At 36.2% G+C, this 26,909-nt stretch overlaps 1 protein-coding gene across 24 annotated transcripts in view; it reads right to left on the reverse strand.

Annotated features, from left to right (window-relative positions):
• The window catches only part of NRXN1 (neurexin 1), a 1,006,580-nt gene that overhangs the window by 257,435 nt on the left and 722,236 nt on the right, over window positions 1–26,909 (reverse strand). The gene's annotated exons all lie outside the window — the stretch shown is intronic.

The raw sequence follows: 26,909 nt of genomic DNA on the forward strand, positions 1-26,909 counted from the left end.
GAGGTGTAATAATTTTACTTCACTAAGAAAAGGAAAGGAAAAAGAAAGACAGGCAATTTTGTTTTTCATTCATCCAACAAATACTGTTTGACAATTTCAGGAATATGCTGTAATTGCATTGCTTGTAAATCCTACATTTTGTTTTGCTCATTCAGGGAAGAAAATCAATAGGAAGGCCTGATACATCTTCAGAACTACACTGAAATGTTTTCTTTTTGGCAAAGTGAATCCATTCTATATTCATTATTAATGTTTTCTGTCCCTTAAATTGTCCCCTTAGGATCTAATTTACAAGCTTGGGATTCACTGAGAGCTGAATACATTTTCCCAGAATCAAAACATACATGTATAATATTAAAAAGTGTTGTGAGTAATCTAACTGTTTAAAGTTCTAACTCATACTTCTAACTTCATTATAAATGTCACAGACACTCTCAGAGGGAAAGTAGAAAATCAACCAGAACAGCAGTTTTAAACTTGTGATAAAAATACACTTTAAATTTGCAAAAAATTAAGTTTGCCTAGAAAACTTCATATTAACACTTTCATCTTAAAGATTATTACACTCATTACATTATTATTACCCATTAGCTAAACAGCTAATTTTGAAGGCCTGTGTGTGACCCTACAACGTAATCCTTGTGAAGGCACGGATTTTTGTCTAGTTTGTTTTCCACTTTATACCCAGTCCCTAAGAATGTGCCAAAAAGTAGAGCTTCTCCCAAAATAACTGTTAATTGAATCTCTCACTGAGTGCGATGATTCTTGAATATAGCCAGTTATCATTCCTAAATGGGATGATTTTGAGCATGTGTCTTTAGCTTTTTTAAGTAGCTTGCATAAGAGATAGATCAGCATAGCTGTAAGACTAAATATTTTCAGCTCATTCCAACCCAACCTGCAACTCTGTTTTCCACACTCTCAATGTTTCATGGGTAGATTATTAAATAATCTGGATAATCTGGATAACTTTCCCTAAAAAAAAGACTGATGTAATCATTAACAGCACTAATACAAACAACAATAATATTAGTAGGAATTTCAGCAGGTATAAAAAAAAACAAACTATCTCATTTTAAAATAGTCTTTTAAGACAACTGCAATCCAGTCTTTATTCCAGACACTTGCAGCTTTTAAAGAGAAGCTTAACTTTTTTGATTCTTCTTAAGAGGTTTTTAAAAATACCTCTGAAGGTATTAAGCAGATGTCATAATATATCCTACATTATAGCTTCACATAGGCTGACAATAAGATAATTAAATTGTTTTCTTGCGTGATTTTGGGAAACCATAGAATTCTTTGTTGCACTGTGATGCTTTCAATGTTCCAAAATACATTCACAGCCTCTCTTTCACTTGATCTTCAGAATAATTCTGTGAGGTAGGGAGGAAAGTGTTATTAACCTCATTTTATAAACTGATGCAAGGTGAAATGAAATGTATAGCATAGCCACGACTTAGCTCACTTTAATATGGCCAAGTCATATGAATTCTACATATCAAGGAAATGAGATAGGTGGCTGTAACACTCGCAAAATTCATTTCACATATATTCTTTCATTTATGTAATTATCTTTCTATATTCTCCCAAGTGTTGGAATTATTTTATTTTTCTAATGAGTACTTCTTTATTATTTTTCTTCCTATGGCATTATTGTCCCTTTACATTTCACCTCCAACCCAATGTTACTCCCCTTTCACTATCTGACTGAACATGCTGGCCTTGCTCTAGTCTTTCACTAAAAGAAAAAGGTTACTATAAGGATTTTTGAAAGCAAAGAATTTTATGACCTTATTATACCCTGGAGGCACATTTTAAGGTAAAGACTAGTTATAAATAAAGATCATATCGGTCGATGCACTTATTCAAGGTCAACAAATGAATCCAATTCATATTAACATGACCTCTATCAAGTATGAATATTACAACTCCCTAAGCCTCAGATAGTCTCAATCAGAGTATTGGGGAGACATTTAACTTGCAAATTAAAGTGTGGTAGGAAAGTAACTGGATTGAAATCAGATGACCTGAATTTGGAACGTTGCTCATCTTCTTACTAATCATGTCATTTAATTATCCAGGCCTTAGTTTCCTTATTTCTGAACTATGCACAACAAAATCTGCTTTCTGTACCTACTAGAGTTATTTTAAAGATTATGTATAAAATTATTTAAACTATAAATGTATATAAAATAGAGCATCAATGAAAAATAATAGTAGCAGAGAACCAAGACAATCTGAATTAAGGGATTATTCTTACACTAGAGGCCTGGTGCACGAATTGGTGTATGGGTGGGGTGCCTCAGCCTTGCCTACGATCTGCACCCATCGAGGCTATCTCGCCCTGTCCTGATGGGGGCTGATCGGGGCCGGCCAGCAGCGGGCAGGGACCACTGGAGGTTGGCTGGCTGCAGCAGGTTGGCTGTGGGAGCACACTGACCACCAGGGGGCAGCTCCTGTGTTGAGCGTCTGCTCCCTGGTGGTCAGTGTGCATCATAGCAACTGGTCGACCGGTTGTTCGGTCGACCAGTTGTAACAGTCGCTTAGGCTCTTATATATATAGATAGCCAAACTTTCCTTTAACCGGAAATTACTTTTACCTGTTCTTCAGTTCAACAGCATGTATCCTATAGTTTGGCCACCGTAAGGGCTTATGCAAAATGAATTATCCAAATAAAATCTTAGCACATAATTGGCACTGTTTTTTCTGGTACCCCTGTTAATATTCAGAACATTTAGTGCTAAAAGCAAGTGCAATAACAACCCTTTGGGGGGAATAAGAGTTATAGAAATAGGACAGTTACCTTAGTACAGTAGACTGAAAATCAGTCCAAATTTGTAATTTGAACATTTTAATCATATTAGGTAACTCTTTAAAGAATAAAGTATCTATCAATAAATACTCAGAAGGAAAAGTTGATTTCACAGATGAATGTGGCTAAATCTCAGATTAAATTGGTTAAATATTTAAAGAAACTAAATATGCTTCTAAGTACAAAAAAAGGCTGGAGGAAGTGAAAACAGAAAGAAGATGGTGTCAGAAAAGTTGTTTTGTTACTTTAAGCCAAATGAATTCATAAATCATGCCTAGATTTTTACTGTTTTGATGCTTATAAACATTATAATATTGATTACATCTTATTCAATCTGGATGCTCTATTTTGAAATGGCAACATGGTACAAGAAAACTGGTCCAATTTAAAAAGTTTGATTTTCTAAGTTACATAAATAGATCAAAATTACAGGCTTCAAGCCATGTATCTTAACCATTTAGAAACCAGAATTAGAAAACCAAATTATTATTCTCCTTGAATCACTTTTTATCTTCATGATACCAAGTGAAGAGATTCTGCAAGACCTATGTTTTTTAAACTGCAAATGAGTAGAGATGGAGACATGATAAAATACATTTTCTTATTCTTCGCTTTTTCTTTTCAAGCCAATAAAACAAATCAGAGTGCATCACTGAGCTCAGGGAACCACAGCCTTTGGGAACAACAGAATTGTCACACTAATTTTCTACATATGTTGCACAGTGGAAAGTTCAACTCAGTTTTAATGATCAATGGCACCATGCTAACATAATTTCAAGAAGTGGTTTTCAGATTTAGGTGTAATTCTGAACACGCACCTACTATCCTCAATGCAGAGAATTGAAGTCTGGAATAATCACAAGGTCTAAATTATACAGACCATATTGTGAAACACCATTATTATTTTTTGAAAGTAAAGAAATATCTCTGACAGAACCTATTTCATGTGTTAGCAGCCTCCAAAAGATGTGGCTTGTCTTGATGGGTCAAAAGCAATGACCTTGTCATGTTCCTGGTGGTCCTGGTACAACACCTGGGGCAGATACTAGTGAAGATCAATATGATAATTAGAAAAGGATCCAGAAGTGTGATTGGGGCAAAACAGATACAGCATTAGCAACGCCTCCTAATTTCCCCCCAACCCTTGATTATGAGCACCACAATAAATATATTTTACAGAATAAATTCTGCTCATGGTAAGAACAGCAAAGACTATTTAAAAAGTAGTCACTTTATTCTCAAACATATCTTTTAAAAATTAGCTTTTACCTATGTTTGACCTGCACAGCATGTCTATGGAGAATAGGAAGCAGAATGCCATGCCATCGTTACTGCTGTATCTGAGCTCACCGAATTAGCTGAGCAGCCAAGTCAATGGAGAAAACAGAGCCTGAAAAAGTCCCTACACTAACAGGCCCTTCATCTATCTGGCTGGGTCTTATAATTATTTACTTTAAAATTCTTTATCGAAGCATGTAATTATACAAAAACCTTCTATAACTAGGGGTTCAACTCTCAACTTGGACCACCTTTCAGAAATGCCAATGCAAAAGGACAGAACTGAAAATAAAAGGGGACCCAAAGAACGCATCCTAGGGTAGCCTGGAATTCTGCATCCTGTGGGTCTACGCAGCTCCTCTGTCACCAAAATGCCTGGTCGAAGGTCATCTTTATGACCTTACCACCCGGAGTGCTATTCTGAAAGCAACCTACAGTGAAGCTTCTGGGTGTCACTGAAGTCTCCCCGTACTACCACAGCACTTGCATACTGGTTAAAAGTGTTTTCTTTCAGTCTAAGTTATTGTCATGGAAAAAAAGGTGTTTTCCATGTAACCATTCAATCAGAAAACATTTTCTCATGCCTACTCTGGGCTATATTCAAGGACACACAATAAGACACACCAGGCTGTATGTAACTTTAGCTTATATTACTCCTGATGGTCCTTTTCATTTATTTTTGGGTGTTTAACAAGTTATTCACTCATACTAACTCCTCCGCAAGGTGTCCCAGCGGCACCAATGCAAAATTCACAATCCTTTTCTTTATGCTTCCGCAGTTTCTGTACTTCTATTATTGTCTTTATTACGGCATTTTAAAATTCTTTCTTCAATTTCACTGAAGCTTATGCACTATCTTACCCACATTTATACCCCAAGATATGAATAAGGTTTAGCACATGAAGGTCCTCAAGTAATGATTCGTGAATGAAAGACTCCCCACATCGGGTGGGTACTGGATGCCTATTAGCTCTAAATATCCTTCCGGAGGGATCCACCTCCCTGCTCCTGGTGCGAATGATTCTCTCCGAATAAAATAATATCTATCACTTTACTCTAGAGATGTGATTGTGTTCTCCTTCAGCTTCTTTTTTCTCTCTCAGCTCCCAAGCCCTTCACTATGCTTCATATACAACCATAATCATAGCCTCCTCCACCCACAAGGTTTAGGATAGAAAACCATTTGTGTATCTTGAAGTCTAAGACAGAATCTAAACTTCAGAAAGCCATTTCATATAAACTGTATGATCCATTTATTTTCTCAACATTTGGGCATTTTTAGTTAGGGGGTAGAATACAAGTGAACATTTCAGTGAATTATCTTTTCTGGTCCTAAAACTAATTAGGGACCTAAAAACCTTAACATTGTACCTAGTGATATTTTAGTTTATGTTAATTTAAAAACCTAGCGATTCCTGTTTTACATATGCAAAACAAAGGAGGCAAGGGTGCCCATTTCAAAATCATTAAATTGTATTACAAATTTTAAAAATAATTTTCAAAATAAAACATATCAATTGCTTTAACATTTCTTTTTTCTTTTTCACCGGCAGTGAATTCAGGTGTTGGCTTCACTGTGATGTTCAAATACACAAAACCCCAATGGCTTGCAGGTTGTATCCCTCTGAGTGAATAGTTATGTTTCAAAGATTCATTTGGATTTTAAATTCACATGACCTGCTTTTATTATAGTCAAACATGTTTAGGTCCATCTCTCCATCAGGCATAGCAAAAGAGAAATGGTTATATCTAGCTGCCCTGCCATCTACATAACTTCAGAATTCTTTAAGGATACTCTATTTTTTGTGACTAAACTATATCTGTATGTTATCCACAAAAGTTTTCACCATTTACATTTGCCTTCTCATGTAACATTTTTTTAAGGGGATAATAACATTGTGGTTAATATATAAGGTTGTCCCTCTGGGTTTGGAAATAAGAACTTTTAGAATACCAAAAATAACTTGTCATCAAGCCTAGGTGGTGAAAAGGCCCTAAGAATTTAGGTTTACATTAACTCTTTACTTTAAACAACCAAATCAAGTATAAAATAAATGATTACTGAGTTACCTTCATCCTTAGTATAAAATGGAGGAAAAGGTTATATCAAGAGTTTGTAACTCCAATAATAACTATGTATAGCGGCAAGTGGTACTGGAAATATCAGGGGGGACACTTTGTAAAGTATATGATTGCTTAACCACTATGTTGTACAGCAGAAAGTAACACAAAATAATATAGAATGTGCCCTAGCTGGTTTGGCTCAGTGGATAGAGCATCAGCCTGTGGACTGAAGGGTCCCAGGTTCGATTCTGATCAAGGGCACATGCCAGGGTTGCAGGCTCAATCCCTAGTAGGGTGCATGCAGGAGGCAGCTTATCAATAATTCTCTCTCATCATTGATGTTTCCATCTCTCTCTCCTCCCTTACTCTCTGAAATCAATAAAAATATATGTTAAAAATACAATACTTAAAAATAATAATAATATAGAATGCAAACTGTAATAACAAATTGTAAAAAAAGAATTTGCAAATCTCTTATCCCATTGTTTCACTATAGTCCAGCACCCCAGTTGTTTTGGCCAAAAAACGGGGGAATATTTTCTTGCAGGCAGGCTTAGCATGAATAAGAAAGCATAACCAAGCCAAGTCCTCAACCACAGCTTCCTGAGGTTCACGCTTACAACAGAGAGAAGTCTGAGCTGGGGACACTTCACCACTCCTGCAAAGGACATCAATTAATCCTGTCAGTCATGCAAACTGAGAGAACTTTCCTGGATTCACTGGATTAGTGTGGATTGTTGAGGCAAAGATAGAGTGTGCATAATGACCATGGAGCCAGGAAAAGCCTAACACCATGAGTACTTAAACAGATCCTAGTGGGCAATTATGCAAGTCCTGCTCAAGGAAATGGTCAAAAAAAAAGACGCAAACTGCCTTGATGTACAATTGCTTTTTCTAGTCGAGATAGTTGACAATTGCATAAAACATTCTGTGAGATTTGAGCCAAGCTTTCTCATTCACATTTTAGATTCCAGGCTAGTATAATTCCCTCACCAGACAAAAAGTACACCAGAAATCCTTGAAGTTTAGTTAAATATATCCAATTTCAACAATTTTATAATTTCAACATGACTATACAGGATCTTTGGCAAAAACCACTTCAAGAGGCCCATCATCAATTCCACATCTTTCTACGAATCTCAAAATACATTCGCTAGACACTCATCTTATTTTAGCTTTAGCATATATATCAGGTGTGTGTGTTTTTTTTTCCCAGAACAAGCAATTAAAACATTGGAAAGTAGCTCATGGGAGGCTCTAAAGAACTGATCCTCAGAGAGCAAACCTTGCAACACCAAACAACCCCAACTTCCCTTGGGCATCATGCTGACAAGTTATTGCTTGTTATGTAAGGCAACTAGAAGATTTACACACATCACCATCACAGGTAAGTAACCTGCTTACCACCTAACTAGTACTTACTGAGAGGCTGGTGGCTAGGATTTCTTACTAATCTGATGCTAACACATGACACTGTGCCCAGCTTCCCTGAAGAGGTTACTCTACCTATTGTGTGTTGGATACATGTATCATATTGTGATGTAGTTAGGTGTGTTGCGTGTCTTACCCAATCTTGTCCAGTGATTTTATTTTAGAATCTCATGGCTTTGTCTCTTAAAACCAAATAACCTGTTGGAAACACACAGCAGAGAACAGACTCCCTCTTATCTGCTGGCTGCCTAACAAATCAAAATACACTGAAATCTGGGATTATTAGAGAAGGTTTGGGGATAAAGAAATAAAATAAAAACTGACTTGTCAAATGGGACTCCCTGCTGCTCAGCACCATGTGTTACCATAGCAAAAAGCATCTGTTCAGCTATTAAATATGTTAGTGAATATGATATAGACAGCTGTGGCATTATCAAATATTCTCAGTGCCTATTAAAATCCAGAGTCACATATTTTATCTTTCCATTAGTAAAACACAAAGGCAGTAGCACCTTAAAAATAATTTTAAAAGTTCAAAGAAAAAAACTATCCTTCGGGTTATATTCCCACGTTTAAATCATATTCACATATTACTAACAAAAAAAGTTTTGGCAAGCTACCCATGAGGGCCTCGGAATTTAACTGGGGCTCTATCAGCTGCGATTTAGTTCACAATGGATGCAATAAGACTAAAGTAAATAATCCCATGAAGAATCTGAAAAAGTTCAATAGCTACATTTTTTCCCCTCTTCGGAACATCTGACTTCCTTTCAGTTTCATCTTAGCCATTACCAAATGCCACCCAACATATGAGTTAGTCCCTTGGTGTAATCCACCCTCTGAGCTTGAGAATTTTGACGCTGAAATGGGCTATCAAGAGCTAGGATTTCTATGCCTTACTAAATGCTTAATAGCAGAACACATCTGCTGTTGCTCTGTTTGCTACATTAAGATTAAGCACAATCATGTTGACAATATTAATACATGAGAGGCCTGTCACACGCCACTGCTGTTGCACAAGCCCTGCAGACTGCATGATCACAATAAGAAGTGACTCGGGGCACAGTGAGGAAATATGGAATGTGTAGAAGGCAAGGAACGCCAGGCCGGCTCTGAACCGAGGTCTGCCTCCACTGAGAGAGTAACCTCTTGTCTGCCTGGCTCTTCCTCAAAACTGTAGCCACCACTTTCCTAAGAAGCACTGCGTACTTGTTAACCAGCTTCCTCAGTCCATGGCTGGTCTGTGAATATAAGAAAAATCGTGATAGAAGCTAAAGGGGTTTGGTATCACCTCTAAACCAGCATAATTATTAAACACAAACACACTCATATCAAATGGGCCAGAAAAAATCAAACTATGGAGCTCAATGTCGGAAACATAAGAAGGCCAGTTTGTCTTTATATTAAAATGCCCCACTCTGACATTTTTGTATACCTCCTGGTGGGAGGGTTCAACAGTTCAATGTTCCTGAAGGACAATCTGCAATAAACACAGTAGTTCTGCTCATAGGAAGTTCTCTTCCTAAAGAATGTTTTCATACATGTGAAGTAATATTTCCACAAGATTAAAAAGTTCTCATCAGTTCGTCATACTAAAAATTCTAAAACAATTAAAATGCCCATAATAAAGGAAAGGTATGATAAAGTGCGATATATGCATGCAATTGGATACTATGAGGTAAATATGAGATTTTATCCTCAAAGTAGAAAAATGTCCAAAATAGATTAAGTAACAATAATCACATACTGTGGCAGAATGTTATGTGTCTTATGAAAACATTTTGTCGTTTTTGAAGAATGTTTAGATGTATCAAAATATATACAACTATTTACACATATACATAAAAGAAAAGAAATATATATGCCTATGCTACAAAATTAAAGATTAGAATTTAGGTACCACAGTAAAAAGGTTAATACATTATAGGCAGGTTTTACTTTTAATTCACATCATCGTGTTTAAATTTTTCAATAAGTACTTTCATGACCTAAGAAAATAAAATTTACTAAGGAAATGTGTGCGTATTTATTTTCTTCTGGAAAATAAATAGAGATTTAGGTTAACAAATAAAACCCAACTCCCTGTGAATAGCCTGTTATAAAAAATTATTGGCCTGGTGGACCCAATTCTGTGCATCACTAATCGATTAAATCCAGTTTATGTCTACACAGAAGAATTCCCCCCACCCCCAAAAGCTGGTAAATCAAAAAAGAGTAGTTAAATAAAAGAAATACAGTCTAGTGAGAAGAAAGTCCACTGAAAAGCTAGTTAATTATAAAGATGACGGTTACAGTATGTAATTCACATAATAATGAACAATATCTATGTTGCAATTTCAAATACCAAAATATACCCCCGCCACTTCGTTTATCAGACACCCTTTATAATAGCCAGTTACAAATGACCAACTAACCATTGGTGTTGAAGCAAGCATTGGGAGGGGGCTAGAATTTACAGCCTTTTCTTTCTACCATGTGAAATACCTCCACAATGCCTGCCTTTTAAATATGAAATGAGCTCAGTTCAAAAACCTACATGGCAGGCAGTCTGACCTTACTCCACATATTACTGCTAAAATTTCAGCCCCATTTCCCTGCTGCCGTCCTGTGGGATTCGAAGCCCCGCAGCCCGGTTTTTACTGCTAATTAACAATAATGAACAAGATGACATACTTTTCCTTTGAACACTTCTGTCAGGAAGGTGTCCAATCAGCAAGAGATACAAGCAATAGACCAATTCCCTTTCTCCCCCCTCATTTACATCCTGAGCTACACTGAGACTCTACCATGCCTTTTGGAAAAAAAAGAAAAAGAAAAAGAAAAAAAAAGTAGGTCAAGCTGTCTCGGTTTTATGCAGAAGCTTTAAAACCTGGGGAAAGGCTAAAAGCTGCCACTCCAGCCAGTTTCCAGAGAATTGCAGGTTCCTTTTATATTCCTATCCACATACAGCCCATAATGTTGCATGCAGCAGTATTAGCTTAGCCCTACATTTAAGCACAACTTAAAAAACAGCAATGATACCTATAATTCCACCTATCACATGAATTGTAATACAAAACATTGTGTTCTATGCCATGGGCACTCTATTGTTATTTACTGCATTTGTGTAGAGGAACACGAAGTTCCAGCTTGTACCCATGCTTAAGGACGCTCAGACACAGTTCACAGTAAAGACTCATTGACTTAGGATGGTAATTTGGATTTTCAGATTGTAAAATGATTTGGAAAAGTAACTTGGCTAGCCTGAAATTTTCCTTTGCACCAAAAAAACCACCAAAAAGACAAAAAAACAAAACAAAACAAAAAGCTTTAAAGTCTGAGAGAACTGGTTCAAATCCAGGCACCTTTGCATTTGTGACACTTATTTTAAAATACAATTTTCTCATCTGTCAAATTGAGATAATAATCCACACCTCCATGGGTTGTGAATACTAAATGAAATATAATTTTATGCAAAGTGTTTAGGTTGGTGTGTGGTCCATAGTAAGCACTTCATACCTGCTCCAGAGCATTGCTTAGCTATTGTTCTTCTTACTAAGCAAATGAATAGAGTAAGCTTGACTTCAGAGGGTGCAATTAACTCTTTTTAAAATAATAAACATTAGTACTTTCAAACATTTAATACATAATAATTAAAACCATTTTTAAAACCCTATATAATAAAAGCCTAATATGCTAAGTGTCTGACCGTTCGACCAGTCGATATGACGTACACTGACCACCCGGGGGCAGACACTCTGATCAGTAGGTTAGCTTGCTGCTGGGGTTTGGCTGATCGGGACTGGGCTAGATGGGCCAGACACGCCCTGGAGATCTCACGCGATCACTCACTGGCCCTGATTGTGCACCAGTGGGTTCCCTCAGCCTGGCCTGCATCCTCTCGCAATCCAGGACCCCTCGGGGGATATTGGAGTGCTGGTTTCAGCCCGATCCCTGCAGTCCAGGCCGAGGGACCCCACCGGACCTCTAGTTATTTTAATAAATGGAGATTCTATTCCACCTCCACTGTTGAAGCAAGTGTCAGAGGTTGGCAGAGTAAGAGAACAGACAAAATAGGACAAGTTGCCAGGGTAGTATAGGTTAATTACAGACCAAAACCCTCATCAAATTAGGACTGATTCCCACAGTAGGGTTTTCTTTTTTCCTTTCATTCTTGTATTGGACTCATTTCTTGCCATCAAGTCAGAAAGTAGGGGAATATACCTCAGATGTTTTTATATAAGTATCCAAAACAAAAGGAAGAATACCCAGGCTGAATCTCAGAGAAGTGACCACCTGTTTGTCACGTTTGAACCAAGAAATGGAGATGACCTATGGTCTAACATGAGAAAAGTCTTCCTTCCCAGAGAAAATACCACATGGATAATGAGTCTGTTTCATAACAAGCCCCAGCCCTCAGGCCTCTGCCTTAGTGTGCAAGCCTTCCCAGGTTGTAAGCGAGGAGTCTCAGGAGAGTGTCACATGCTTTCACCATCCCCTCTGGGAGTCTACCTCATGCTGTGCCCGGAAGAGAGCAGTACTCCTGTGCGCTCCTGCACTGCAGTGGAAAATTACCAGCGGGAGAGAAAGGGCGGAATCAAGCCAAAAACAAAGGCTCCATTTACTCACCCATGCATTCCTTCATCCACACACATTTATTATGTATTAATAACGACTGTGGTAGTGTCTGAAAATACAAAAGCTATAAAGATATAAAATACATGGTCACTGACCTTAAAGAGTTCACAATTTAATGAGGTAGAAGGGCGCCTAATGAAATAGCTATGGCCAAGGTAAGTACATAATAGCATTCAGGACAAAGTGCTGTAATAGTACCAAGAAGGAGATGATTCGTTTTGCCCTAGGGGGGCCAAAGAAAGCTTCACAAATATATGAAATATATGGTCGAGGCCTTGAAGATAAATAGAAATATGCCAGACTGGGAAAGAGAAGAGGGCAGATGGAACAGAAGGAAGTAGGAATATTTATTTCAAAGGGACAAATGAACATGGACAAAGGCACCTTGAAGTTCTACTTTGCTGTCATTTCATTATTGGTACAAATATTGTTTTGAAAATCGTGGTCTCTGCCTTTAAAGTTATGTCTGCCCCAAACTAGCAGATCAAACTAATTGCAAAAGCTATCTACCTAACTACAAAATGTTTCGAGCAACCAGTCAACCAGATAACTTCCTATGTTTATTTAACTAGAGAAAATGGTATGTGTAGCTGATATTTGGAATGCTTAATAATTCGTGTGATGTGTGGTATGCTAAAAGCCTGGGTTGTCTGACTTTATAAATAGTACTAAGCAGACCAAAGGCAGAGTTGTCAGGTGTAACCAAATGAGGAACTGCCTCCTGAATTCTTATCTGTAACACACACATAAGCTGAGAGGTAAACACCTGGATGTAGAAGTCTGAGTTCAAATCCTGCCTTTGCTTATTAGGTATGCGACTTATGCCTTGCTTTCTCATAAATTAAATAAGGATGGTATTTTTTTCTCATTGAATATTATATGGGGTGATGTATATAAACCAAGAATAGTTATGATTTTATTGGCTGCTTTTATAAAAGCCACACTTAAAGACTGCTACATAGGATTTTAAAACGTTTAATTGTGCTTCTACAACATGAAGGCAAAATGGAGGACATCTGTAATAATGTGAACAATAACAATAAAATATAATTTAAAAACACACAAAAATAAACTAATGAAAAATAAAATAAAATGCCAGCCTATGTCTACATTATGTGTTACTAAAGTGAAACATATCCATTAAAGTCTAAGCTACTGGAGGCCAAAAGCCAGGCCTCACCTGGCTCTGTATTTTCAGCGACTTGGAAATGCCTGGAAAAAAATGAAAGGATTGTGAAATGCACATATTAAAGAGAGAACTGTGCACATTTAATGGGGAGTCGCTGGAGATGAACCTGGAAAAGAAGCCCATATTTTGCATTCACCAAGGTCTGGCCAAGGAGTCTGGCTTTTGAACTATTTTTGCAGGAGAGGGCTCTGTTTCTCCAACAGAACAGGATGAGGTGAGGTTTACCAGACTCTTGCCTCAATGTACCAAACTATGAAAAGGCAACACATAAACTGCAAACATGCTAGTCGTTTTCTCAGATTTGCATCTCCAACTCATCCTTAACTGTTACATATAAACTGACTTCTCCTGGGGAGATGCCGCCCTTAACTGAAGCAGCACAGACCTATTTGCTGCCCTGGGACATTTTCAGAACGCACACACAGTGTAACTTCTAGAACCAAAAAATTATTTCAACAAATATTTACTGCTCATTTGCTAAACTCCAGGCTCAAGCTGGGCTCTGGGAAGACAAAGATGCACAAAGCAGAGTATTTAAATTCTAACAGAAAGGAAGGATTTGCCAACGGGACTTAAACTCTTTAATATGAATAAAAAATTTTGCCTGGTTTACAAAATTACCAACAAAAACAGAAAAGAGTGCAAGTCCAACAACAGAAAAAAAAAAAAAAGGTAAAGACTTTTTTTACCTTTTTTTTTTTTTCTTCAGATAATTGACTTTGCTTTGTCCTGGAGAAGTAAATTACTAAGAGTCTGTATATACAAGTTTGATAAGTAGAAAATCAGTTTTTCCCCAAACCCCACAAAATAAACATTGGAAACAACCTTTAATAATATTATGGAGGGTCTGCAAATCCTTGAGCAGCCTTATTAGCAGGTCAGGAGTTGAGCATACTCTCACGCAGAGTCAGAGAGAAGAGTGGAGTTATAGACAGAAGGCCGGGATCCGTGCCTCTCTCTCCCTGATATTTTTCTAAGCAGCAGCCCCTAAGTGAGTCCAATTACCTGCTGGTGGATGAATATTTTCAGTCAGGTGTGTCTCAAACTAAAAGAGGTTAAGACACACCGCCATAAAACATTGACATTTGAAGTTGAAATAACCATGTTTTAGTTTTACAACAATCATTCTGGTGGCAGTTCAGAGATGGATTAGAAAGGGAAAGAACCTTGGGTGCCGAGAGGTTAGTGAGAAGGCTATTACAACAGTTCAGAAAGAGGCCATTAAACTAAGGCAATAATAATGGACACAAAGAAAGCAGCTACATTAAAGCTGCAGTACAATAAATACGGTAGCCACTAGCCAGCTGTTGAGCACTTGAAATGTGGCTAGTCATATCTGTGCAATCTGATGATCAAAATAAACTGAAGAACAAAATAGATACAAAGGCATGGATACATGGAACAGTCTGACAGCAGTCAGAGGGGAGGGAGGAGGTTGGGACTGGATGAAAGAAGGTGAAGGGATTAGCCAAAGAACATATGGGCATAACCCATAGACACAGACAACAGTGTAGTGATGTTCAGAGGTAAGGGTGGTGGGGGATGGATGGAGGTGGGCAAAAGAGGGGGGATGGGGACATCATTTGTAATAGTGTCCACAATAAAAATAAAGTAAAAATTTAAAAAAAAATTAATGTGGCTAATAGAATTGATGAACTGAATTTCAAAGTTTATTTAATTACTAGAGGCCCAGTGCACAGATTTGTGCACAGTGGGGTCCCTGGGCCTGGCCTGTGCCCTCTGGCAATCCAAGACCCCTCGGGGGATGTCGGAAAGCTGGTTTCGGCCCATCTCTGCAGGCCAGGAATGTAGATTGTTAATTGAGAGATACTATAAGTGTAAAAAACACATTGGCTATCAAAAACTTAGCATGGAAAACTTAGTAATGTAAAACAGTAAAATTTAGAGGATGCGGTTCAAGATGATAGTATAGGAAGATCCTGAACACACCTCTTCCTATGAGCACAACAGATCTACAGTTACCTATGAAACAATTCCCTCTGAAAACTGGATAAATAGGTCCTCCACAGCAAAGGATAAAAGGCACATCGAGATGAGTAGGGGAGGCAGAGACACAGACTTGCCAGAAACCACCCTGGGCCCACATTACCCTGATATCAAAACTAAGACATAACAAAAAAGGAAAATACAGGCCAATGTCCCTGCTATACATAGAGCTGAAAAATCTTCAACTAAATATTTGCAAACTAAATTCAATAATATCATACACCATGATCAAGTAGGATTTACTTAAGAAACACAAGGATAATTCAACATCTGCAAATACACCAACATGATGCACTACATTAAAAAAATAAAAATCATGTAATCATCTCAATAGATGCGGAAAAGCATTTGACAAAATTCAGCATCCACTTAAGACCAAAACAACAACAACAAAACAACAACAACTCTCAACAAAGTAGACATAGAGAGAATGTACCTCAACATATTAAAGGCCGTACATAACAAACCCACAGCTAACATCATACTCAAGAGTGAAAAAGCTAAAAACTTTTCCTCTAAGATCAGAACAAGACAAGGATTCTCACTCTTACCACTTTTATTCAACACAGTATTAGAAGTCCTAGCCAGAGAAATTTAGGAAGAAATAATAGTAATAAATAAAAGGCATCCAAATTGGAAAGAAATAAAACTTTCACTATTTGCAAATGAGACGAGTAACACATGCATTTGCAGATATCACTGTTAGAATAAACGGATTCAGTAGAGTTGCAGGATACAAAATCAATATACAGTAATCTGCTGCATTTCTATAAAGTAATAACAAACTATCGGGAAGAGAAATTAAGAAAACAATCCCAATTACAGTTGCATAAAAAAGAATAAAATACCTAGAAAAAAAATTTAACCAAGGAGGTGAAATACCTGTATAATAAAAACTATAAGACACTGTTAGAAGAAATTGGGGGGGAAAATGTTGTGTGCTCATGTATTGGAATAATCAATATTATTAAAATGCTCATACTTCCCAAAGCAATCTGCAGATTCAAAGCAATCCTTATCAAAATTCCAATGGCATTTTTTACAAAATTAGAACAAATAATTCTATTACACGTATGGAACCACAAACTACCCCAAATAGCCAAAACAATCTTAAGAAAAAAGAACAAAGCTGGAAATATCAAGTTCCCTGCTTTCAAACTATATTACAAAGTTATATAATCAAAACAGTATGGTACTGGAATAAAAACAGACACATAGATCAATGGGACAGAATAGAGAGGGCATAAATCAATCCATACATATATGCATAATTAATTTATGAAAAAGGAGACAAGAATATACAATGGGAAAAAGACTGTCTCTTCAATAAATGGTGTTGAGGAAACTAGTCAGCCATATGCAACACAACGACACTAGACTAGACCATTGTCTTACACCATTACACAGAAATAAAAATGTATTAAAGATTTGTTAATGTGAAACCATAAAACTCCTAGAGAATAAAACATATGGGAAAGCTCCTTGACATTGATCCTGGCACTGATTTTTTTAGAACTGACTGCAATGGCAAAGTCATCAAAAGTAAAAATAAACAAGTAGACTATGTCAAACTAAAAAACTTCTATACAGCAAAGGAAACCATCAACAAAATGAAAAGTCACCCTACTAAATGAGAAAAAATATTTTCAAATCATAAATCCAATAACAGGTTAATATTCAAAATATATAATGAATTCATATAACCAATAGCAAAAAAAATGTTTGATTAAAAAATGGATAGTGGATCTAAATAGCCATTTTTTTCAAAGAAGACATGTGAATAGCCAAACACACATAAGATGTTCAATATCAGTAATTACTAGAGAAAAGCAAATTAAAACCACAATGAGATATCACCTCCCCCACGTTTGAATGGCTATTATCAAAGAGACAAGAAATAACAAGTGTTAGAGAGGATATGGAAAGAAGGAAACCCTCATACACTGTTGGTGGGAATGTTTAATAGTGCAGCCACTATGGAAAACAATGTGGTTTCTCAAAAATTTAAAGATAGAATTACCACATGATCCAGCTATTCCACTCCTGAAGAAAACAAAAACCCTAATTTAAAATGAAATATGCACCCCTATGTTTATTGCAGCATTATTTACAACACACAAAATATGGAAACAACCTAAATGCCCATTGATAGATAAATAGATAACGAAGATGACATATACATATAAAACAGAATACTATTCATCCATATAAAATAAAATCTAGCCATTTGCTTCAACATGAATGGATCTTGAGGGTATTATGCTAAGTGAAATAAGTCAGATAAAGAAAGACAGACTCTGTATGATTTTACTTGTATTTAAATTTAAAAAATAAATTAAAACCTCAATTGGTGGTTTGCAGAGAGGAAAGTGGTTTGTGTGTGGGTGAAATGGGTGAAGAGGGTCAATTGTATGGTGACAGATGGTAACTAGAGTTATTGTGATGATCATTTTGTAGCATATACAAAGACCAGATTACTATGCTGTGCACCTGTAACTAATATAAAGGTATATATAAATTTTACTTCAATTCAAAAAATAAAAATGTAAAACTTGTATTTATAATATGTTGACATGATACTACTTTGGATAAATTGAGTTAAATGAAATATATTAAAAGTTCACTCATCTGATTTTTTTTTCCTTTTTGATGTGACTACTAGAAAATTTAAAATTATACACAGGGATCACATTATATTTATATTACATAGCGCTGATTGCGAGACATTCCTGGAATTTGGTGAGAAACATAAGGTCATAAAAGTAAGCGTGGGGACCATGTCAGGTTTTTAATCTGTAATTGTGTAGATGGACATGAGCTTCGGTGACAATGAGTTCAGACTTTAATGTGATAAGTCTGAGGTGCTCATGAGACATTCGGAGGGAGACACTCAGTAAGCCCTTGGAGATGCTGCTCTGATGATCAGAGGGGCAGTCATGGCTGGAGATGTGTATTTGGGAGTGAGCAGTCTTCATTTGCTAGCTGAAATTCAGAGTACTATTTTAGAAATATTAAGATTAACTTATTTTCACAGACAAAAAGGCCTAATGATTGCATTTGGATCTTTTACCAAGAGCTTTTCTGGCCTGTCAATCTTGTATGGCCACTCCCTGTTGGGCAGGAAGGCTCTGAGGAGTAGGTTCAGGAGGAAGTGTTTTCCTTGATAGGAAGAGCCCACCAGTAAAGGGTCTCCTCAGAGGCCTAACCGCTGTGTGCTCTCCCAGCGCTAAGCTTTGTAGGCAGAGGTTAAACAGCTCATCCTGCTCCTCTCCAGGAGGGCAGAGGCCTCCTCTGTCTTGTTGACCTACGAATTCCCAGGTGCAGCATACTGCCTCCTGTGGGAATCCAGAATGAGTCACCCCAAGATGAGCCTCTGTGGTATAGAGATTGTTTTGAGCTAAAGGCAGCTTTAGCTTCAGGCTCAAGAGAAACTTCTACCTCTCCTCCTTGATTACCTGCAAGAACTTGAATTGGGGGCCTTGCCCCAAATGGGAGATTAGCAGAGAGAACCCCTTTTGACCAATCTACAGGGCAGAACAAACTTCTATTTACTAAACATCTGCTCTTGTTATCATCCTGCAATGACCCTTTGAAGCCCTCAAGTCACCTTACCTCATTCATCCCTAGCTCAGAATGTCTTGCATACCTAGAACCCCCCCCCCCCCCACTTTCTATCTCTGAACCTCTCATTATGCGGGGTGTCAGTCACTCATGTATGTGGGGTTCCCATACATATGTATTAAATTTTATTTTCTTGTGCTAATCTGTCTGATGTCTATTTTATTATTAGAGCAGCCAGAAGTAAATTGAGGATAGAGGAAAGTGTGTCCCTCCCCCACACTCCTCATATAAGCTCCTAAAGACAACACAAATTACCTATCAAAGCTCTGAAAATGTTTGTTTTCATCAATAATTTTCTCAGGCCCAGTGAAAATTATCTCCAGTTCTTTGCTCCTGATTTAAAATATGGATTATCTATGCCTATTGTTAACTTGAGTGTTCCCTTGTATGTTCACCCGGGTCATTTCCTTCCTTTGTTAAAATGAACTGCCTATGTCCAAAATGCCCCAACAATAGCTCTACTAGGACTTCAATGTCATAATGTCCTTTTTATCTTGTTTCCTGATCTTTGGCTGACATGTTTGCTATGCTGTTTGCATATTTTATCTACTACTCTCATGCTTTTTGCTTATGGCTTATGGTGTTCTGCGCAATAAAAAAGAAAAAGTTTCCTGATCAGTGTACAAATGATTCCAGTATGCATTCCCCAAACCAGTTTGTAATCCTCAAGCAATATCTTCATTACTATTTTTCCATCAAACCATGTTATGTTTAAACTTCTGCAAAGCCAGGATCTTTTATAACCTGTGAGCATATGCTTCCATTGTTGATCATAATTTCTTCCTAGGACATGTAAACTCTGACTGGATCATAAGAATGAACATATCAGATATGTTCTGAGAATGGGAGAACTTAATCATGTCTTCTCCTGGGAATCTCTGAATAACCTAGCTCAGATGCTTCTGGATAACTGAGCCTGTGTAACATTATAAATGCTTGCTGTTTTGAGCTGGTAAATTGTGGGGACATTTCTTCACAGAAAAAGACAACTAAATATAGTATGAATGACATTACAGGTGATCAATAATAATGTCTTGAATTGACCAAAAGAAATATTTCTTGAAGGTAGGTTTTTGAAAAATAATAGCTACAGAAGAAGTGATGGTATATTCAGTAGCTAGAAATGATTTAATAAAGTCTTTTGTTTTAATAGCATTGCAAAGAACATTTGGTACTGTAAGCCAACTCTGGATAACTTAGAATTGATGTGAAGCTATTCTGTAAAGTTGCTTGGCGTCCACCATAAAGCAATGGATCAAGAAGAGTAGTAATCGTAGATTGGAGCAGAATCTAAGATTTTCTCTACCTAGGTACTGCCCTGGGCATTGTTTCAACAGCTCTTTCCAAAAGATTTTGAGTTCTAGACTTCTTTCTCTTAGCTCAAGAAGCTCTAAGCTCCCACAGGCCATGAGAACACCCAATACTTAAAGAGAGAGATTGATGACTGAGCAGAATCTAGATAGTGAGAGAGAACGAGAAGACATCTCCTGGGTAGAATTAGAATAGTGAAAGGGCAAGAAGTTCATTTTTAGAAGGAATTAACAAATTTCACTGGAGTGGAAAGATAAGTATAGAATTATGAGAAAATGGACTGAAAAGGGAAATTAAGATTAGAGTATTAAAGACATGAAATGTTAGGCATAGAATTGGCATTTATCTGTACATAATTGGGAAGCATCCTGTGTTTTAACAGAGGAATAACAGAATCAAAGGAGCATTTTAGCAATTTAATTTGACATAAGTATATAAAATGGATGGGAAAGTATTCAGAATAGAGACAGGAAGATAAGTGCCTAAGTGATAAGTACATGAACTGAGAAGGTTCAGGTAGAGATAGTCATTTTGATTCTCTATTTAATTTCACAGTGAAAGAATTTCAGAGAAGGAAATAATTCTTGAAATCTAGAAACCAAATTCCTGGAGTTATTGTTGCAACAAAGGTGAATTAGAAAATGAGGACGTGATTAACTTCCAAGGGTAAATGAGGAGTTTGTATTGATGCACATAACCCTACCCCTCTGTCACATAGAGACTGTATCAAGGTATCTGGATAGCACGTCAGCCAATAGAAATGTGACCATCATTCCTCCCATTGTCTCCAAAGATAACTTGTATCCTTCATATGCTAAAAACTTGGACCAGAATTTTACAAAACATGTTGGAAAGAATGTATTTTAGCTTTCTTTTAAAATTCTAGTCAGAGGTCACATATTCTCTAATTCATGTAAGAAACAGGAAAACAAAATCATATAAAATATCTGTAATACTGTCAACAATAAAAAAAGTGAAAGAGAAAGCTCTCAAAAATACCTATTGCATATAATTTACAGGATTGAATTTAAAGATTATATGGCAAAGTAGAACTCTTAAAACATGGGAATCTGTTGGTTAAAGAGAATATTTCTTTAGAACATAATTTAACTGCAAGAAAAGTCTGTGAGGGAATAATTGGGTTTTATCTTGTTGATATAGATGTGAACCCATGTCTAATTATTGACTTTAAAATGTGTGTTTTTATAAATTTCATTGTAATATAGAGTTAAGATAAATAGTACAAAATGTAGACAGGCAGAGAGAGGTAAGAAATATTTGACATGTCACCAATATTGATAAGTTATTTTGGGACATGAAATATTTACTATAAATACACTATCCTTCTAGCCTAAACTAAACCTGCTGATCAAAAGGTGTATTTCTAAATCAAAATCAATTAAGAGCTTGCTGTAAAAATAAGGCTTCCAGCTCGGCAAAGTACAAAGAAGAAGCACTTAAGGCAAATATGTAGAACAATTTACTGATCAAATTTGCAATGCTCTTTCATGCTCCCAAGATGAAAGAATTTCAAAGAACACTTTTTTACTTATCCTCTCCTCTAACCTCCACACATTTCCTCTGGTCAGAACCAATAACATGTTAATATTCCTGGCAGTGAATGAGCACATATTTCCAGTGGCTTTCTTCTGTCAATCAGAGAAGGGGTAAGTGACTTCCAATTAGCATTACCAGACTGATATATAGGAGATGTTTTCTCTAGAGCAAGCATGTCAAACTCAAAGGCTAACAAGGGCCAAATAAACGAGGCATGTGGCCCGTGGGCCATGAGTTTGACATGCTTGCTCTAGAGTGACATTGGTAAAATTTCTAAATATACCTTAGGAAATATGAAAAATGAATTTAATTTTTATTGAATCTAAAAATTATTTTATTCAGTGTTGATTAATACTCAACATTACTCATTTAAATGTATAAAACATATTTTGGTTTACAAATCAAAAATTATTTTATTTAGTGTTAATACTCAACATTACAAATTTAAATGTATATAACACTTTATAATTACAAATATCTTTATATTCTCTATCTCAAAAACGTATAATTTTTCCATGTTCTTGCAAATACTATGCAGATAAAAAAGTTAACTGCAAGGAGAAGAAATGGAGATACCATGATGGAGGGAAAATCAAGAAAAATTAGTCACTTTGGGACAAAGTATGTTTACTATACATAATCTAAGCTACCTAGTGAACAGAATCCCATGTGGCTGTCCAACAAATATTAGTTGAAATAAGTACTAAGTAGTGAGCTGGTTTATTTTTGTACCCACAGGGACTAACAAAGATATGGGCCATGCTCAGAAAATCTTTCTAGCATGTACCAAAATAAGTAATGAAAAGCCACATTTCTATATTATATTATTTTTCTTATTAGTCATCATTATTATATATTATTTCCTGTACCATCAGAAAGCTTATTTCTATTTAAAAAACATGGATGGATATTAAATGAGTAGAGAGTAATTTATGATAAAAGTGAATTACAATAAATAAGGTCATTAGTAAGGCAAGATAATCATTTATCAAAAAATTGTTTCTCACCATACACTTTCTTTAAATCAGGGATGGGGAACCTTTCTTCTGGCCAGGGCCATTTAAATATTTGTAACATCATTCCAGGGTCATACAAAATTATCAACTTAAAAATTAGTCTGCTATATTTGGTTAAACATTTAATTAACTCACCCTTAATGTCTTGGCAGGGCCAGACCATATGATTTCGAAGGCCTTCTATGGCCTGGGACCTGCTGTTCCCCATCCCTGCATTAAATAATCAACTACCATAATTATTTCTTAGGTAAAGATTCAGAAAACAATATCAATAAAATATGCAACCTTTCAAAAATCTGTGGCTATTACTAACTCTTTTTATATTTTAAACAAGAAATCATCCTTTATCAGAGTTATATAGAAATTAAACTTCATCTGTAACTTCACTTTGATTATAGAAAAGTTGAGTCTATACTGAGCCTAAGCCATAATATTTTGAATATATCATTCATTACTTCATTTATTATTTCAGAAAATATTTACTGAGCACTTGTTCCCTAAGCACTATGCTAATTAATTGTTCCTTACTTCATGCCCATATCTTTTCATAATCCACTTCCGAAACCTTACAAATTTCAATTGTAATATCATATGGCTCTGAGGGTAGCAGTAGCAATATTAATATAACCAAAAAAAATCTATCTATATAAACTAGGCCACCTGAGTAACAAAATAATTTTACTACAAGTTATTAAATTTTTAGAATACAGTTAATCAAAATTTAAATATGATTATATTTTCCAGTAAAATCAAACATCATTTTGAAAAAATAATAAGATCATTAACAATGTCAAATATTCACATCTTCATTGACAGTATATGCCAATCAAATTTTAAAAGTTAATGAAATGGCATTACACATTTTGGCAAGACTGGAGTACCTTCTAATGTGTTCTATCAACTTTCCATCTTATTGTTTAATTCTATTACTTATTGAGGAAAATATCATTTTTATAAAAAATCAGTACATGGTTTATACATGGTTGGGCTTGAAGGTTTACAAATATTTTTATGGCAGTTTAATAGATACTTTAAATTTCTAACTTTTATAGATAAATGACATAAAACATATCATCTATGAATTGTTTCATTTTTAAGTCAGTTATATTCATAACACAAAGTCAAACAACAGTAATATTTTATACGTCTACAAATCTGTTTTCCTTTTAAATTCCCAATCTTGAAAAAAGCAGAAGAAATGATTTGGAGAAAATCAAGATAAATTCAAAGGCACCTAAATAACCTCATAAAGTAGCCTCTGAATATTCCCAAATCTAAGTATCATTATTTTTTGCTTCTGTCACTGGAAAACATCAATTATGGTCCTTATACCTTTCATTTCCTTTCCTTCCCTTCTTTCATCCTTCCTTGCCCCTTTCCTCAATCTCTCCCTTTCTCTCCCTCCTCTCTACCTCTCTCTCTTTGCTTTTTAAATATCTAACTGCTCTTTCTCTTCCCATTCCGTGTGCCCAACATTATGGGAAGGAGAGGTAAACTTCTGTGGTTAAAAGAAAAACACCAGCCTTGTGTTAATTTTCATGGTATGTTCAAAATGTAGAAATAAGTGACTTGTCTCCATATCAGCAACGTGCTAAGTCATAACTTGTAGGCAATGAGAGAAAAAGGAGTGAGATAGAAAGTTTTCATTGGACAGATTTAGACTAAAACTGGGTATGAGCAGTTGGTGCAGGAGTGAACAGGGCTAACCAATCAGGACGTTTGGTAAGCCCAGGGAACCAATGTCCATTTTCCACTTTCTAGTCAAGGACATGCTCTCAGATCAAGGGAGAGTTTGAAGATAGCAAATTCAAGAGGAAGGGTATCAAGAGGCAGACACTGAGTTCAAAGTGATTGGCTAGGCAAGACCATGAGAGGAGGTTCAGAAAGGAGGCCAGCAAAGGAGCTGTGGAAGGTACTGGGGCTGGTATGAACATCTAGAAAGTCAATCCATTATGCATGACGATTGTAAGCCCGCATTTGATCAGAATTGGAAAGAAAAACCCATTCTTGTAGACTAAAACTCTTTGACCATAAAACAAACAACAGTGGGTGTGTAATTTAATAACATGGCCCTTACAACTTGAGAGTGATCACTGTAGAACCTTTTCGCAGGGTAAATGTGTAATTGGTTCTAGATCAATAAGCAATTTCTTTCAGGAGCAAAAGCTCTTGTTTCCACTTTTATTTATTTATTTTTTGAAGTAGCAGGGCTCCTAAATCAGAATGGAGCAAATACATTTAGGAAGTTGAAATTATGCTAAACAGCAAGAATCCTTACTGCACTAGTTAAGTTTATCTCAACTGATCATTTATTTATGACACCATAAAAATCCAGATGCTTTCAGTTTTGATTGTTACATATTTTCTGAAAGGCAGCTGAAATTACTTTCCCAGAGTCCCATTTTTAAAAAATATATATTTTATTTATTTTTTTACAGAAAGGAAGGGAGAGGAATAGAGAGTTAGAAACATTGATGAGAGAAACATCAATCAGTTGCCTCCTACACACCCCCTACTGGTGATGTGCCCGCAACCAAGGTACATGCCCTTGCCCAGAATTGAACCTGGGACCCTTAAGTCTGAAGGCCGATGCTCTATCCATTGAGCCAAACCGGCTAGGGCCCCAGAGTCCCATTTTTGACAACTGCATTTTGAATGAAAAATTTACAACCGTAAATTTAAAACAGTTCAATAATGATCATGCTGAAGTGTTTTGTTTTGTTTTCTTTCCAACATTAACAAAGAATTCAACTCCGGGTGGACAGTGTAAACCCTCTACTCAGTGTATTTGAAATTCTATAAGTATAATAAAAAAACTAAGATTAAGAAAATAAACAAACTCCTATATACTGAGAACAAATTGATGGTTGCCAGATGGGATGGCGGAGGAGGGTGTGGACTGTCTGAAAAAGGTGAAGCGATTAAGAAGTACAAACTGGCAGTTACAAAACAGTCACAAGGATGTAAATTACACAATAGGAAATATAGTCAATATTGTAATAACTATATATGGTGTCAGGTGGGTACAACACTTATTGGGGGTGATCATCTGATAAGTTACATAAATGGCTAAGCACTATGATGTATACCTAAAACTAATAAAATATTGAATGTCAACTGTAATTAATAAATAAAAATTAATGAAAATAAATAAATAAAATGTTGAAAATTAAGGTCCTGTAGAAGTCTGTGATAACATATTTTCATGTTTGATGATTTTCCTAACATTTTAGGGTGAGTGCCTAAGGGGAAGAACATGTTGACCTAATCAAATATCCTTTGAGGCACAGGTAGTGGTAAAGGGAGAACTTATAGGGATAGGCAAAAACAAAACCAACTTACATGATCGCATGAGGCAGAAGAGATAAACTATACCTCAAGGATTAAAAGGGGTATGAAGAGATTTATATGCTTCTGGAACCTCCCAGAAGATACGTTAGACCAAGAACTATAATGATAAGAACCCTTGACAGTTTTTAAATATGTGACATGCTTCTTATTTTTTTTTAATATATTTTATTGATATTTTACAGAGAGGAAGGGAGAGGAATAGAGAGTTAGAAACATCCATTAGAGAGAAACATCCATCAGGTGCCTCCTGCACACCTCCTACTGGGGATGTGCCCACAACCAAGGTACATGCCCTTGACCGGAATCGAACCTGGGACCTTTCAGGCCACAGCCCAACGCTCTATCCACTGAGCCAAACCAGTTAGGGCATGGTTCTTATTTTGACATATCAGTCAAACATTAACATCTCTAAACAATGAAAGCCTGCCTGTGCTTCTTTGCAAATATTGCAAGGAAATGAGGAGATGCAAAATTGCAACCTTACAAATAGGTAACAACGCAGAGATGTAGGGAAGAGTTCCCCAGCTCTACTCAGTGATGGCAACATTAAAAGATAAAGAAAGCATTTCATTTATAAACTATTATTTGCTATGTACTATGTGCTGACTAAATTCTTGTGAGAGGCTTAGAGATTGGAGAAAAAGGAAAGGTCCC

The sequence above is a fragment of the Myotis yumanensis genome, unplaced genomic scaffold (genome assembly GCF_028538775.1).
Source record: "Myotis yumanensis isolate MYYU_CA2020_CCGP unplaced genomic scaffold, mMyoYum1.0.hap1 SCAF_11, whole genome shotgun sequence".
Lineage (NCBI taxonomy): Eukaryota > Metazoa > Chordata > Mammalia > Chiroptera > Vespertilionidae > Myotis > Myotis yumanensis.